A 6675-nucleotide genomic window follows, 5' to 3' on the forward strand; every position below is an offset into this window, starting at 1 on the left:
CCCTAAGCCTTTTTTTTTTTTTTGGCATGCGGGATCTCAGTTCCTCAATCAGGGATGGAATCTGTGCCCCCTGCAGTGGAAGCACTGAGCCTTACCCACTGGACCACCAGAGAAGTCTTGGCCTAAACCATTTTGTGATTTAACTCTGGCCACAAAGCTTGCATGATCAGGTCTCGGTAATCGATTATCTTAGGGAACAAAGGAACGGAGGAACCGGGAAAAGGCAGTCAAACAATAGTGCAGGGATAAAGCAGAGTCCTAGTTCCTCCTCAAGGGATATACGTAATAATATATCTTTGAGTTCTGCAGGAACTAAGGCCCCCACCCAGGTGGAGGAGGGAATGATGATGTTGACCCTTCTGAATCCAATCAACTAAAGCGTGGACTCTGTCAACCTTTGCCCCAGTTCTATGTTGAACTCTCCTCTGCTCAAGCCGCCTCATGAATATGCAGGTACCCTAGCTTAAAACTTCCCCAATTTTGCTGTTCAGGGAGACTCTGCTTCGGGAAAGATCCCTGGTGTTCTCCTTACTTGCTGCAAGTAATAAATCCTTCCTTCTCCTGATCTTTGGCTTGGTTGTGTCTATTGGCTTGATAACTACCAAGAGGTGAACCCAGTTTTCGGGTAACATTATTACTGTAGAAAGAGTTTCAAAGTCTCCTTTAGAATAAACTCCATGATTCAGGAATAGCATTTCTTTCCCCTGTAAATATAACCCTAAGGCCTAGTAAAGTACCTGGCACATAGTAAACCCTTGATAAAAAATATTGACTTGTTGAATCTATATGTTAGGGGAACCACTGACCGAAACTGCCCACCCTGGCCAGGCCCAATAGTAACAACTTGCATGAGTTATCTTACAACAGGAGGTCCTGGTAAGGAATGCAGAAAGAACAAGCTACCACCAACCCGAAGAATTTGGGAAAGGTCAAAAGGAGAGAGGAGACACCAGTCCATACATCCTACCACCCTCCCAGAATCCTTCTCACTGGAATCCATCTTGGCTGAGTGATGCATGCACAACCAGGAAGGACCCTGAGTCAGAATGATTGGCCAGAGACAACCCGGACACTAACCCCATCACCATAAAACCCGAGACTGCGAGCCACGTGGCAGAACAGTCCTCCTGGATTTCCTTACCACCTGGGTGCCTCTTCCCAATAAAGTCTCTTGCTTTGTCAGCACGTGTGTCTCCCCAGACAATTCATTTCTGAATACTAGACAAGAGCCCACTCTTGGGCCCTGGAAGGGGTCCCCTTTTTTGCAACATATATATAGAGCAAGTTGTGGATCAATATGTATGAGATGATATTTTAAATGCAATTTAATGGTGAAGTGTTTAGGGACGATGTGTACTGATCTCTGCAACTTATTTTGAAATCTGAAAAAATGGACTGATGAATGGGAATTGGCATAGCTGTTTGAATAGATATGTGAAAAAGCAAATAAGGCAATGTGCTAATAGTAGAATCTAGGTAGTAGATGAGAAGGTGTGGGGTGGATATTGTACTTTCAATAAAAAATGCTTCAACTTTTTAAAAAAATAATTAAATCTGCAAAAACAATTGTCTGGAAGAACATGCATCCTGTTGTTAACAATGGTTACCCCTTGGGATTGGCAACAGGGCCTTGGAGGGAAGGAAGTCATTAACTTTTTACCTTATATGTTTTATTGTTTTTATTTTTATGAGTGTGAATTGTTTTGGAACAATAAAATTTAAAGGTCAATTTGTGGAAATTCCCTGGTGGTCCAGTGGTTAGGACTCCATGCTTTCACTGCCAAGGACCCGGGTTTGATCCCTGGTCGGGGAACTAAGATCCCACAAGCTGCGTGGCATGGCCAAAAAATAAATAAATAAAAAAATAAATGTCAATATGCAAAAGAAAAAGCAAGAGGAAACATTCACAGAGAAAAGAAACAGAACGAGAGCTATAGGAGATTTTGTCTTCTTTGACCTACTAAGAGTGTAATACTTTCATAATAAGAAAACTAAACTAAGATTTAGTTAAAACAAAAGATTAAAATTCATAGAAATAATGCACAAAAGTAAATATTTGCTAATCAGACAGACATTTTTGATTCTTACCCACATTTATTAGAAATTATTTGCACAGAAAGTAATTCATTGGTAAATTTCACCAAAAAGAGAGTAGTTTGACTGACAGGTTCTGTTCTTTTTTTAAATTTTTAAAATTTATTTATTTTTGGCTGCGTTGGGTCTTCATTGCTGTGCGCGGGCTTTCTCTAGTTGCGGTGAGTGGGGGCTACTCTTTGTTGTGGTGTGCGGGCTTCTCATTGGAGTGGCTTCTCTTGTTGTGGAGCACGGGCTCTAGGCACAAGGGCTTCAGTAGTTGTGGCTTGTGGGCTCTAGAGCGCAGGATCAGTAGTTGTGGCGCACGGGCTTAGTTGCTCCGCAGCATTTGGGATCTTCCCAGACCAGGGCTCGAACCCATGTCCCCTGCATTGGCAGGCAGATTCTTAACCACTGCACCACCAGGAAAGCCCCAGGTTCTGTTCTTATTACACTCTTGTTACTATGATCTTTGAAGCCTCAAGGATGTGCTTGCTGGAATTGGACCTTCTTTGGAAATTATCATTGTGGGTCCTGCCACTTAGAGGTGAAATTGAAACCGAGCAAGACCCTGAAGGCCCTTCCCAGGTACAAGTCTCTCCATGTCTCTAGCTTCTTGTTTGTAGAAAAAGCTTTAGACTTCTAGGCCTTCCCTGAGTTCCAAAGGGCAGACTCAGTTAATGATTGAGAAAATGAAGAAAAAAAGGAAAAGCAGTCAAGCAAGAAAAGTACTAATAATTTGAACAATAGAGTCACAGGACTCCTAGTTTCTCCTGAAAGGATATAGATAACAATCGGATGCATATCCTTGAGTTGTTTTATAGAAACCAGGACCCCTGCTGGGTAGAAACTGCTAATCAGACTTGTTGGAACCAGAAGGTTCAGGAATGAGATTTCTGAAATAATCACTTTGTTACCTCACCACCAACCAATCAGAAGAATGTCCACAAGCTGATCACACACCTGGCAACCCTCACCCCTAATGTTGCCTTTAAAAACCCTTGCCATCAGGGAGTTCAGGTCTTTTTAGCATTAGCTGCCTGTTCTTCTTGCTTGGTGCCCTGCAAATAAACGCTGTAATTTCCTTCACTACAACCCAGTGTCAGTAGATTGGCTTTGCTGCATGTTGGCTGAGTGAAACTGAGTTCTATTAGGTAACAAAATGTGTTGAGTATTTGTTGTCAAAATCTGTAATTTGGACAAGGGATTTAAGCAAGTTTTAGGCCCATGTCTGAATCATTCATTTATTCATTTTACAAACATTTTCTGAGTCCCTACCCTAACAGAAACCTGATGGGCATGAAGAAGATTTGAAGAAGTATGAGGAGTAGACCCTGCCCTAAAAAAGGCTTACAGTCTTGTTCAAGATACAAGTACGCACTTGAGAATTTCAATAAAAGCATGATGCAGTGTTGCATACCATAAAACCATGGCATCTCACATTTATGGAGGATCTTTTTTTATTTTTTAATTAAAAAAAATTTTTTATACAGCAGGTTCTTATATAGAGGATCTTAACCATTGTTTGGTTCAACCTCATGAGATGGTTAATGTCAAGTAAGGGATAGAGAATTTACAAGCAGGAGAGATCACTGACGGAGGGTCAGAGTGATTTCTGAGGTTCCAGCCTGAGAGACTGTGAGAGTAATGGTACCATTGACAGAGGCACAGAAGGTAAAATAGGGAGGTGATTTAGGCACCAAGATAATGAGATCTGTTTTAGACACTGAATTTGAAGGAATAGGACGTTATATTGACTATTCTCCATGTGCTCCCAGATTCATTGCCATACCCTTTGCTGACCCCATAAATGGCTTTTCCCAGCTTCTTGTAGCTTCTGCGTGGCTGGCTTCATCCCTTCTGATAATGTCTGCATTTCTAATCCACGACTGCAACTCCTGATGGGCAGCTCCTTTTCCACAGCTCCAGCTCTCACCAGATTCTGATAACACCATTTCCTTGAACATATTGTTAAATATACCATTTCCTTTTAGACATTTCCTTAGAGATATTATAATTTTACCATGGAATAAAATGGAAAAGGAGAAGAGCAGAGGGCAGGGGTCTAGTCCATGTGGTCTGGACCACCTAGAGAGGACAGGAGGACACAACCCAAAACAGGAAGTTATCAAAGATACTTAAGGGGAATTCCCTGGTGGTCCAGTTAGGACTCTGTGCTTCCACTGCAGGGGGCCTCGGTTTGATCCCTGGTCAGGGAACTGAGATTCCCCCATGCTGCATGGCACGGCCAAAGAAGGGGGTTATTGAAAATATTACCAAACAGTGTACATTATTTCAGTGGTGTTTTATTATTTCAGAGGGCAGGTTTTTTTTTTTTTAACCATTTGGTTTAGAGTTGAGGGTAGTTGTCTCATCAGAGAGGGCAGTTTTAATAGCAGCAAGGGTAGAAATCAGGTTGTCAAAGGTTAAAGAGGGAACTCAATTCAAGATTTGGCAAGGGATTTGAATTGACATTTCATCCAAGAAGACATACAAATGACTAATAAGCATCTGAAAAGATGCTAACATCATTAGTCATTAGGGAAAGGCAAGGAAGTACAAATCAAAACTCTACTGAGTGACTATAAATAAAATGAGAGGTCAGGGGTGGTGGTGGTGGTGTGATGAATTGGGAGATTGGGATTGACATGTATACACTAATATGTATAAAATAGATAACTAATAAGAACCTGCGGTATAAAAAAATAAATAAAATAAAATTCAAAAATTCAAAAAAAAAAAACGAGAGACGGTGCCGAGTGTTGGAGAGAATGAGAGAAAACTGGAATCCTCTTGCATTGCTCCTGGGAAGGTAAAATTGTGTAGCCACTTTGGAAAATGGTTTGGCAGTTTTTTCAAGTGTTAATGTAAACTTACCACAGAACTCAGCAATTCCATTCCTTCATATTTACCCAAGAGAAATGAAAACGAAACGTTAAGTCCACCTGAAGACATGTATGTGATTGTTCACAGCAGCATTACACATAATGGACCCAATCTGGAAATGATTCAAATGTCCAGTGACTGGATAAACAAAACATGATAGGAATACAATGGAATGCTACTCAGAATAGCAAAAAAGTCCAAGAGAACTTTTTTTTTTTTTTTTTGGCCGCTCTGTGTGGCTTGCGGGATCTTAGTTCCCTGACCATGCCCTCGGCAGTGAAAGCACAGAGTCCTAACCAGTGGACTGCCAGGGAATTCCAAAGAGAACTTTTAGGGTTATGAAAATATTCTAAATTCTAAGTCTGGATTACGGTGATGGTTGAACAACTATAAATTTACTAAGAACATTGTGACCTAAAATGTCTCAATTTTATGGTATGTAATTATCCCTCGATAAAGTTGTTTTTTTAAAAAATGTTAACTAGATAATATTCTAGGAAACTGAGGTAAAAGAATTAGGGCGGTAAATGGATACAGAAGGCAAAATATTGTTTCATGATTGCTCAACAGACACTGAGGCTTTGACCCATAACTTTTTATTTAATATTATTAGAGGAACTTATCTCAATATAAAAGAATGTTTCATTTTTTAAAAAAAGGAATATTTCTAGCTTATCCAGAGGAACTTCTCAGAATTAATTAGCAGTAAATCTGCACATTGTGAAATGAAAATAAAGTCAAGAAAAATGACTTTACCCATTGAGTCTAGACCAGTATGAAGTGGGTTGGGAAACATGAGCAAAACTAGTTCTGTCTCATCTCAATTGCAGTTTTAATGCAATTAAAACTGCTTTAGGGCTTCCCTGGTGGCGCAGTGGTTGAGAATCTGCCTGCCAATGCAGGGGACACGGGTTCGAGCCCTGGTCTGGGAAGATCCCACATGCCGCAGAGCAACTAGGCCCGTGAGCCACAATTACTGAGCCTGCGCGTCCGGAGCCTGTGCTCCGCAACAAGAGAGGCCGCGATAGTGAGAGGCCCGCGCACCGCGATGAAGAGTGGCCCCCACTTGCCGCAACTAGAGAAAGCCCTCGCACAGAAACGAAGACCCAACACAGCCATAAATAAATAAATAAATAAATAAATAAATAAATAAAATTTTAAAAAGAAAAAAAAACTGCTTTAAATTGAGGCCTCAAAGAGGATATCAGCCCTAGGAAGGAATAGAACTATCCACATTGCAAGGGAGGGAACTTAGAATGTAGCTTTTAGAGTTTTGTTTCACATGCACCTCACAATGGGGCAATAGAGAGAAACCGGCAGCTAGTCTGCACTTGATGATAGAAGAAAAGAAAATAGAAAATAGATTTTCCTTTTTCATGAGCTTCCCTCTCTATTCACACTTAACGCTAATCATTATTAACCCTTTCCCTTGGTACCCCCTAGAGATTCTTACCATAATCATTTCCTAACCCTTTTGGCCTGAAATGTCAGAGGCATCAGTTATATTGCCTTCTACTGTGACATTTGCACTTCAGATACACTAACTCTGGAATTTGGTGCCCTTAACTAAATAGTTGGTATCACTTGGATTTATACTGTTTCCTTAAGATTGGTAACAGTCACTATAATAAATTTAGAGCATTGCCAAAGCATTGTAGCAAAATATCGGAGTAACCCCTGCCGATCTTCTAGAAGGCAGACTGTGTAAGATACAAA

This window comes from Balaenoptera physalus (genome assembly GCF_965194825.1).
Source record: "Balaenoptera physalus genome assembly, chromosome: 13".
NCBI classification, from domain to species: Eukaryota; Metazoa; Chordata; class Mammalia; order Artiodactyla; family Balaenopteridae; genus Balaenoptera; species Balaenoptera physalus.